Source organism: Meriones unguiculatus, chromosome 1 (genome assembly GCF_030254825.1).
Source record: "Meriones unguiculatus strain TT.TT164.6M chromosome 1, Bangor_MerUng_6.1, whole genome shotgun sequence".
Taxonomy (NCBI): domain Eukaryota; kingdom Metazoa; phylum Chordata; class Mammalia; order Rodentia; family Muridae; genus Meriones; species Meriones unguiculatus.
In genome coordinates, this window is record NC_083349.1 from 114,524,549 (window position 1) to 114,535,272 (window position 10,724).

The following is a 10,724-nucleotide window of genomic DNA, read 5'->3' on the forward strand; positions in this document are numbered from 1 at the left end:
GACCTCCAGAACCAGAGGTCTTTTTGCTTTATAACTTGCGCAGGCGATTGCACAATTAGTCACAAAAGCTGGACCAACTCACTCCAGTCTTGAAAGGTCAAGGGAAGAAGGTTGCCATAGGAATTGACGGATAGTTGTCTCAAGTTCTGAAAAAGCAGAAACTTGTCCCTCCCAGGGCCCGAAAGCCCAGAGAAGCAACTATTACCTACAGAGAGAATCTTGCCCTCTAAATGTTATGCTTATTTTCAAGGAAAAGATTCTTATTATATAATATATATGCATATATATATTATATGTGTTTATATATATTCTTATGATTTAATTATTAAGACCTCAGACATTCAGGAGACTGCCACAGTGAGTTCCCAGGGATGGTAAAGGTTAGCAGGGATCTCTTCTGTCCTCCTGTTCACAGGCCTGGTGTAGTGTGCAACACATATGTGTACAGCCTGGTATAGTGTACAGCACATGCATGTAGACTGATCGGGAAGGCTAGAGTGATTTCCATGAATCCACTGAAAGCTTTGCTATGAAGGGCTGGGATACCATTTAGGAGAGTCGTAGAAAAAACAAGGACCTTTACTTTAGGAAACTGGTAAGGGCCAGTATCTTTAGGTCTTTCCCTTCCATCAGAGCAACAGGAAAGCCATAAGGATGAGCTATACCAAGATGCGCTTTACCTCTTGATGCCTCACACTGCATTGAAAAGCACTGGGCATCCATTGCAGGAGAGCTCACAGGGGCCCCTGGCCACAAGGCCTGAGCTCAGCCCACTCCTTCACCCCACACCTGCCTATTCACTGAAGAAAGACCCAATACTCTTCACCATCTACACATGCTGGGGCAAGTCACCCCACGAACAGACAGCAGGAGTCATCCTAGCCACCAGAGTGCCAGAGGCCAGACAGACACTGAATCAAATCTCGTGTGTAGATCTCTAGCATGCCTGCCCTAGACCAATGCTTGGTGGCCTCAACCTAGCCTCTAGCTCTGACCTACCAGGGTCTCATGGTCTCTGTCACCATATCCAAGAAGAAAGTTCATATCTACCCGGCTCAAGTTCTGCCTCTTTAAACTCAAATAGCATTTTGACCCTTGGCCTAGTGAAGGAGAGGCCTGACCAATCACAGTATGATTTGAAGAGGATGAGTCAGAACCCAGCTAAGATAGCCTTCCAAGACACCTGTTGACAGCCAAAGCCTGAAGTCACACTCGGTGCTCCAAAGGTGGAGAGTGACCCACTGACTGCCTTCTATAGCCGAGGACCACAGAACAACCTTCCCACCTCATGAGGCCACAGACCCCAGAGTTTGCCCCATATTTCTTAGAATTTGGAATCTGGCACAGCTGAATTGATTTGGCATGCTATCTCAAAGTCACTTAGGAAAAAACAAACAAACAAAAACCCAACCCTTTAAAGTAGGAGCTTTAGTATCCCACTGGTGACTATCCTTCTCCAAACCACAGTCCAGATCTCATCAAGGTGGAGCATTTCCAAAAAGTCAAGTTTAAGGGCAGTTTTCTGAAAAAGTTGCAATTGTGGCCACAGTGAGCACGGAGAGACTGGCTTTGAGGAAGAATTTCCAGCCTGCACCTCCACCTCATGCTTTCCCTGGTGATATGAAAACGTTTTTTTCAGTCCTCCTTGACAAGAATGTTAAAACAAAAAACTTGCAGCCAACCCTGTCTAAAGGGCTTTTCTTCAGCCTGTCCGCTCCTGCAGACTAACGCTTCTCCCTCCCTGCTAGACAAACAAGTCTGCCCTGACTTGAAAGGATTAGCAAGCTCAGTTGCTGTGGGTTTGGTGAACTTCCCAGCAGAAACAGAGCCCCGGGCTCTGACACCCGCAGGCATGGAGGGCAAATGACCAAGCCTCCTCATGACTTCTCCTCTTTATGGTTGAGTCTGTGGGAAGAGACCCACTTCCTCAGTTTACAAATGTAGCCCCCGTGTTCTGAGCTTCCTATATCTGCGTCTCCCTCTCACGGGACTAGCAGTTAAATCTTCATGGCATGTATTTCTGGATTTCTTCAAAGATGGTCAGCTCACTTCACCTGGGCAAGCTACCAACGTCCCTTCTGTCGCCTATGACTATGTCATTCAGGGGCGGCTGTCCAGTGCCTCTGCAGCTTTGTGTCCTGGCCAGCCTCTCTCCTCACTGTGAGTCAATGAGTCAACACCTGGCACCCTGCCAGTGCAGGCTCTGCTGAGAGCACTCAGGAGCACTGGGCCCTTAGGAAGAAAAACTTCTGGCCCCAGACCCTTCTCCATTTCTGCTACCGCTTCCCTTGGGACCTGAATGGTAGACACAGCTTCTGCCAAATTCATCAGCATTCTCAGGGTCTCCAGTTTATCAAAGGTCCCCCGGACTTGGGGAAGGATTCAGTGACTGCGTAGTCATCAAGCAGCTTTGATGTGCTAGCTCTTGCACCAGATGCTAAGGTTGCAAAACAATAGGTACCATACAATTCTCTGAGGAGCTTAAGGCTGAAAGCGTCTTTCATCCGACTCTGATATGATAGTTTTTGTTTCACCTTATTATTTTTTTTTTAATTTTACCTTAAATGCCTTCCTAATGAGAGACAGAAAGAGAGTAGATCCAGATGGGAGGGCAGGTGGGAGAAACTAGAAAAGAGTAGAGGGAAGGGAAACTGTAATCAGTCTATATTATGTGAGAGGAAAAAATATCTCTGTCTCTCTTTCTCTCTCTTTGAGACAAGGTTTCTCTCTGTAGCCTTGTCTGTCCTGGACTTGCTCTGTAGACCAGGCTGGCCTAGAACTCATAGAGATCTGCCTGCCTCTGCATCTGCTTCTAGAGTGCTGGAAATAAAGGCATATGCCACCACTGCCCAACTTAAAAAAAAAATCTATTTTCAATAAAAGAAAAATAAAATGAAAACAAAAATAAAGGTCTTCTATAAACAAGAGTTTTCAAAATGACACACTCACATATTCAGCAAAATTTCTTCCATTTCCACTTTGTACTTAAGCTCCTGAGAGGATTCTACTCAAAGTGGTGCTCAGGACTATTTGAGACCTTAGAACAAACTAGGCACTGTGCCAGCTACCTGCCTTAATCATGTTTAATCTTTTAAATTATTTTAGAAATAAAGAGGCTGGAGCAGTAACGTATAAAAATAATTGGCCCTGGAGGTTGGGGAGATGGCTCAGCAGTTAGCAGTGCAGGACTGAACCTCTGGTCCTAGAACTCACATCAGAAGTCAGGCATGGCTACACACACCTCTAAGTCCAGCACTGGGAGGAAGCCTGAACAGGATCTCTGAGGCTTGCTGGCTGGCAGCCTAGCTTAAAAAAATAAAAAATAAAAAAAAAGCTCCAGGGTCAGTGAAAGAACCTGCATCAAATGTATAAAGTGGAGAAAGATAAAGATGCCTGATACCCTGATACCAAGCATCCTCTTCTGGCCCCTGCTCCCACCAGTGCAGAAAGGTCCACACACAGGCATACACTTCACACACACACACACACACACAGAGAGAGAGAGAGAGAGAGAGAGAGAGAGAGAGAGAGAAGAAGGGCTTTCACCTGTGAGCCTTGGCTTTCTAGGTACCAAATACTATCTACGCTGCCATGGAAGATGAAGGAACATAGTGAAGTCCACATGATCACGGAGGAGGGGAGACACCCCCTCCCTCCTACTTGCTCTTCACTTGTGGGCCCCAGCAAAGCCTAAGAACTTGGATCTCTTCCATCATCAGCTGAGGATGAAAGGGATACACAGAGGAGGTGGGGGTTGGGAGTGTGTGCCTGACCGGGGCCACTGCTGTCTCCTCTGCACCCCACTCATGCCACTGCTGCTACTGCTCATTCTGGATCCTCTTTGTTTACTTTTGCTCACTATGGCACCCAAAGGGGTCAGCTCACACCAGCCTGAGAGAAGATGCTTAGCTTGCTCAGCCTGGTTTTGCCTTTTCGCCTTTGCATTGCTTCTACCTTCACTACGTTTTGGCTTTGCTTATTCTATCAGATTCGGCAGGTGGCCGTCTGTATACCCTACAACTTCTACCATTACTCATAAAGTTAAAACTTTAAATAATTCCTCCCTGGCCCAACTAAACCCGGGGAGAACACCAGCCAGCTAACCAGCTAATTTATGTTCACGTTACCTTGTTTATTTCATCTGGGTCTCCATCTGGCCTACAATCCTAGACATTCTTGGGAGGAATTTGTAGTCACACGAACACACAATGTAAAGGAAGGGGCACAGTGGGTCTTCCCATTTACAGAGTCTGCCTGGGTTTGTGATTGCATATCCGAGCCTTCCATATTTGGCTATTACTGAAGAGTGTATATTTTACAAGGGTTTTTTTTTTTTTTTAAGCTCTCATATAAATAACACTTTGTATACTGTCAGAGTTCCACTTAAAACTGTTCTGCTATTAAAATAGCAAATGTGTTCTTGCATCCCTTTGAGGTGTGTCTAGAAGGCTTTAGTTGTTTATCCAAAGGTCAAATAAGCTCTGGAACAAAATGGAATCAATCATCAGCAAGAACTCATTTCTTGTAACACTTGTTTCTTACCTTTTCAGGACTGAAGAGAAAAGCAAACTCTGACTGGCCATTAGTTTGTAAGGAGAGATAACATTCATTAAAGCCAAAGGCTCGCCATCCAGGCCCTCACAATTGCGTCTTCGGTGGGTGACTTCGGAGATGGAAAGACAAGCTTAGTTCTGCCAAGCTGCCAAGCAAGAACCCAGATCTTTGCCCACCTTCCTCTGAAACTTGAAGCGAAACCCCAGGTGTGACAGCTGAGCACACGCAGCCACCCAAGTGATCCTGTGCAGGTGTCTCTCAGCCCTGGAAACGCATTGCTGCTGTCTGGGGAGCTCTGGCATTGTTCCCCCAGAGACCTGGCTGAGTTGATTACATCATACATTTCCCTAGAGGTGGGGTTCAGAGAAGAAGGCCTTTTCTCCATTGTCAGTGTGCACAGCCTGGCCTTAGCACAGAATTGATTTAGGCTGCAGATGTACCTCATGCTTAGCATGCATCAGGCCCTGGGCTCAATCTCCAGCACAGTAATAGAGCAGTGGCAGTAGTGCTGCTGCTGCTGCTTCTGCTGCTGCTGCTGGTGATGATGATGAAGATGATGGAGCTAAGGACAGACAGTCAGTAAAGTTCTTTTTGTACAACCAAGAGGGCCTGAGTCCAGTCTTCAGAACCTATGCACAGGCCGTGGTAGCACACAACTTTAACCCCAGCATTTGGGAGGCAGAGGCAGGTCTGGTCTACAGAGAGTGTTCCAGGACAGCCAGGGCTACACAGAGAGACAGTGTCTCAAAAAAACAAACAACCCCATACACATTAAAAAAAACAAAACAAAACAAAACAAACAAACAAAAAACCTAAGAAAATTGCAGCTCTGATTCTCCTTCATCCCATGGATGCCCTGCCCAGGGGTGGCATTAGTCAGTTTAGGACATAGCCCAGCCCATGGAATGATGCCACTCACCACTGAAAGGCGGGTCCTCTCACATGGGTTACTTCTCTCAGGCAAAGCCCTCTCAGACACATGGAAAAGGAAGGTTCATTAATGATCTGGGTGGTTTTTCAATCCAATCAAGTTGACAACTGAAATTAGCCACCAGACCTGCCTTCCTCCTACCTGTTCAACACCCTTCCACCCATCTAGAATGTTTTCTCAGAGAAGGGGAGGGTTCTCCTTTTTCCCTTCTGTTCTATGGTCACGTCCCAGGATCACACTTCCTGTCCTAAAATCAGCTTCTTAGGAAAGTTGTCCCATTGTGCTGGCTGGTTTATGTCAACTTGACACAAGCTAGAGTTTTCTGAAAGGAGGGAGCCTCAATTGAGAAAATGCCTCCATAAGATCCAGCTGTAAGGCAGTTTCTCAACTAATGTTTGGTGGGGGAGGGCCCAGCCCATTGTGGGTGCTATCATCCCTGGGCTGGTGGTCCTGGGTCCTATAAGAAAGCAGACCGAGCAAGCTATGGGGAGCAAGCCAGTAAGCACACCTTCCCATGGCCCTGCATCAGCTCCTGCCCCCGGGATCCTGTCCTGTGTGAGTTCCTTCCCTGACTTCTCTGATAGACTGTTAGATGGAAGTGTAAGCCAAACAAACCCTTTCCTCCCCAAGCTGCCTCAGTCACTGTGTTTTATTACAGCAATAGAAACCCTAACTAGGAAACCCACTAAAGTTCTTGCTTCAGAGACTCTATTCTTATTCACAAAAATTGTGGCTTTTCTATATGGCCTGAATATAGAACCCTAGTCTGGTACAGGAGGTTAAGGACAGTGGTCATTTCCAAAGATAATCCAGTTTGCAATATGTAGAAAACCAAACTCAGTATGTCCCTCTTACATCCTTCACCCAAATCTGCTCATCTCTTATTTATGGCTTAAAGAATGGCACTGACATTCTCAAAGTTACCCATGACAAGGTGCTGGGTACCACCATGATGACTCTCACCAAGATTTTCACAGCTTCTCCTTCCTGTCTCCAATCTGCTCTATTTTCCAGGCTCTCATCAGTACCTTGACCAGGGCAATGTCTTCCTCAAAAGCTTACACACACACACACACACACACACTCTATCCTCAACACTTCAGTCAATTTTACCATTCTCAAATTATAATCCTGCCATAGATTTCTGTCCTGAAGCCAGACAGCTTGGGTTCCAATCTCTAGGACTTTTATGATTATGAGCACACTTGATTTCTGCCTTGTAAGAAAGCTTGGGCCAGAAAACACAGTTAAAATGTGCCTGAATTCCTGATTTATTGAAACTCTGAGCTAATAAATGGTTTTCTAAGCCACTAGGTTTGGAATAATTTGCTATGTAATCATAGATATTATTATAAATTAATATTTAAAGAAGTAAGTGAAATCACAAAACAAAGGGCTTAGAATAATACTGGGTGCACAGTCAATCAATCCTGTTATTATTATTGCTTGTTCAGAAGTAATACTAGATGGAATATTCTTTCTGGGAAGAGAGATGAAGCCTACTGCATGCCAAGCTCCTTGCACAGTGCTTAGCCCAGAGTCTTCCAGCTAACACAAATATTTTGCTGACTACAAGAATAAACAAAATGAGCTAGGCACGCTTGCACACGCCTGTAATCCCAGCACTTGAGGAAGCAGGAGGATCACCGTGAGTTCAGGGCCAGCCTGGTCTATAAATCGAGTTGAGGACAGCCAAGGCTACGCACAGAGAAACTCTGTCTAGAAAAAAAAAAAAAAAAGGACCATTGATGTATCTCACTTAGTAGCATGCTTGCCTACCATGCATAAGGCCTTGGGCTCAAACACCACAAAACCAGGGCATGGTAGTACAAGAACACTTGTAGTGTCAGCATTCAAAAGGCAGCATCAAGAGGATCAGAAGTTCAAGGTGATCCTCCACTAGATACCCGGTTCAGGGCTAGCCTGGGCTATTTGAGGCTCTATCTCAAGGGGGGAGGGGCAGAGAATAAATACGAAAGAAAGATTTGAGTCCTCGAGACTCTTACCTTTTATGTGGACTGTTGAGAGTTGGGGACACCGTCTGGGCACCCAGGTTCTTTCTCCAGCCTTGTAGGTGAACCAAGGAATGTGGTAAATATCCAAGAAACGGAGGCCCAAGGTGCCTTGGTGTGTTCATTGCTTTAGTGAACTGATGGTGTGTTTCCCAGGAGCACAGTTTGTTGTTTTTGTTTTTGTTTTCAAAAATAGCTCATGTCTGCACCACATTCTTGGAAAACACTGAGAAAAAAATGAAATAATCAGTAAACACCTTCTCCCTGGCCTACCAGTAGAACCCTGGGCTCTGGGAGGGGAGTGTAGAAGCTTGATTGAAGAAACATATGCCAGAGAGGCTATACACAGTTCTCACCCTAAAGAGGCCACATCTCATTAGTGTATATACATATATATACATATATAAAGCTGTACAACTCACCAAAGTGTTACTGGCCCAGTTGCCCATCCTCCCACCCTCAACACCAACATTTCTTCCACCTACGCTTCACCCACTCCCGCTTTAAGACTACTCAAATGACTTCCTCCATCTTTCCCAATGGTCAAGACAAATGCATGAACCGCTGCCCTGGGCCCTGTCTTCTCCTCACCTGATACCTCCGTCAGAGGATTCCTGGTCCAGATTAGTGCATCTCTGCTGGTTGCCTGCACTAGAAGCTGTGACCCAGTTCCTGAAGGGCAAGGATAGCCTCCAGTCGCTCTTGTATTCCCCATTAGGACTAAGCAGATGCTGATACAGAATAAACAGGTGTTCTGTTTCCTTTCTGTGCCCCCCTCCAGGGAAGAAAGTCATGTAGGACACACCAGAAACAGGTTCACGCTAATATGGAAGCCAATTCCTCACTCTCCACTGTGACAAGTACACTCCTTTATTCTAGGCCCCTCATGCTCAAAGTGTAGTCCCCAACCCCATAGCATCAGTGTCACTTAGGACTTTACCAGAGATCTCTGCTCTCACACCCCTTTAAGACCTACAAGATCAGAAACTCTGAGGTTACCTTTAGCAGCAGCCTGTGTTTTAACCAGCTCAGCATATGATTCCTGTCACACTTAAATTTAAAAATCCCCAGCTTAAATCTACTAAAACACATGTGGAAGTGGACTTTCCAATACAGACTGAATTAAGATTAAGATTAAAGGCGAATTCTAGACAATGCCCCTTACTGTAAAATGCCCAGGATCAATGAAACTCCCCACCACCGCTATTTTCCGAAAAAACAGTTCAACTGGCAGTTAAATGAACTCAACACATTTATTTTAAATGTGCAAAATGAATTTTCATATCCCTAAGAATAGCACCAGATGTTTTACCTCTTTTTCTTAATTGATTTTCCAGCCTACAGCAATTCATCTTTATATTTTCCAGTTGGGTCCTGATGTAACAAAAAAAAAAAAAAAAAAAAAAAAAAAAAAGAGTGTGTTCTGGCAGGAATAGTACAGTATAAGTGCCCTGAATCTTAAAGCAAGCGTAACTCAGGCTGCCATGCCTGAGTTGTTGAGCTTCCCACAAACATGAAAAACAGCTTTAGGTACCAGGCAGATCTGCACTGGCTACAGATCTAGAATGGGCCTTTTCAGGAGACTGGGTCTCCAGGCTCTCAGATAGCTGGCTGCAGAGCTAAGCTCTGGGCATTTGGCCCAAGCCTAAGTGCTTCCCCAACAGAGTCCTGCACTCCCTGGTACCGAAGGACTCCGACTCTGAAATGTGCAAGTAAACACTCTTGTTTTTCAATGCCAAGATTTGTCTCCATGATGAAAAGAAACGAACTGTAGGATGAAGGTAAGTGGAACTAAGGGACGAGGAAGGAGTAAATTATGCTCCTGAGAAGCAGCACCCCTGATGACTCTGCACTCCTGGGAGAGCCCAAACAATCCCCCCACTGTTGGCCAGCAGGCCCTCGCCCTGCACAGTTGGAGGCCCTGTTCCTGAATGCTTAACTGGGTGAAAGGTCACCACAGACAGGTTTTTCTGAGCTGACAGAAGTGCTTCGCTTCAGAGTCTGAGGGAAGACAAAGAAACAGAAGCCTCAGCTTTGAAGCAAGCAACTTCAAAGGAGGCCTCCCCAGCCTGGACCCAGAGTGGAGGAGGAGGGGTTGGAGAGGGTGGCAACCCAGCATTAAGAACCCAGAAAGCAACGCTTCCAAAAACAAAAACAAAAAGCGACATAACCCTGAAGTAGATGGCAGAGGTTGGCACCCTTCCCTGGAAACTTCTCAGAGCTGGCAGGTTTGGGCCCTCCCGTCTAAAGCAGGGTTGTAGTGTGGTCTCGGAAGAGCAAGCCAGCCTGTGTAGTTAGGGTACACTGCAGAAGGAAGCCTGTCTGAAATGAGGGGGCCTTAGCATTGAATCTCAAAACAAGGCTGCTCCAGCTTTAAGTATCTACCACTCGGGCACCCAGCCTGTTGTCCGTGGGCCATTCTCCGTCCTTAGAATAAAACATTATGGGTTCCTTCTGGAAACATTCAGGCAAAAGTTCTGTCATAAAAGAACCAGCTCATTTCAACCCCCTCCCCGGCTCCCACTCAAGAGTTCCAGACACACATTCCCTTCCCCAGAGATACCAGCTCAGCCTCTGGGGGGTGTTGTCTATTCCCCCCCACCACCTTTTTTTCTTCTCTCTCTTCCCCCTCCCCTCCCCTTTGGTTTTTTAAGTCAGGGTTTCTCTGTGTAGCCCTGGCTGGCCTGGCACTCACTCTGTAGACCAGGCTTGCCTCAAAATCAGAGATCCACCTGCTTCTGCTGGGATTAAAGATGTACACCACCACCCACAGCTAGGCTATCCCCATCTCTTAAGTGGCCAGCCTGGTCCACACGTGTGGTTAACCACCTCCTAAAAAACATTAAAAAAAAAAAGTCATCTATGTTTAACATTCACAAATGACCATCATTCTCATTGTCAAAGCCAAAGAAGCAACAGCCCAGAATAAATTTCAGACACTTTTTAAAGATCTTTAGATGAAGTCAAATAAAGACCTTTGGCCTCACCTAATGGGACTAAATTCACAATAATTAGTACACTCTTCGTGTCTGAGTGACAGGCTTATTCTCCTCAGGGAATCTGACAGGAGCAACCTGGCCTCTTGGGTCACCCAACCCCCTAAAAGGTGGCAGGCTCACTGACTATATTTACTATATAGGGCCACAGCCAGGAAAGGCCTCTGTGAGAATTCCTTCCTTACCCCAAATTCATATATTTCCAATGACACTATTGAGCCACAGGAGCCA

General features: G+C 45.9%; 1 long non-coding RNA gene across 1 annotated transcript; it reads right to left on the bottom strand.

The window, feature by feature from the left end:
• Positions 1–4,542: 4,542 nt before the first annotated feature.
• Positions 4,543–8,901, bottom strand: LOC132646817 (uncharacterized). The gene is made up of 3 exons (XR_009585123.1): positions 8,810–8,901; positions 7,492–7,723; positions 4,543–4,663 (listed from the first exon to the last, which is right to left on the bottom strand). It is a non-coding gene; the product is annotated as an uncharacterized LOC132646817 (long non-coding RNA).
• Between the last annotated feature and the right edge of the window lie 1,823 nt (positions 8,902–10,724).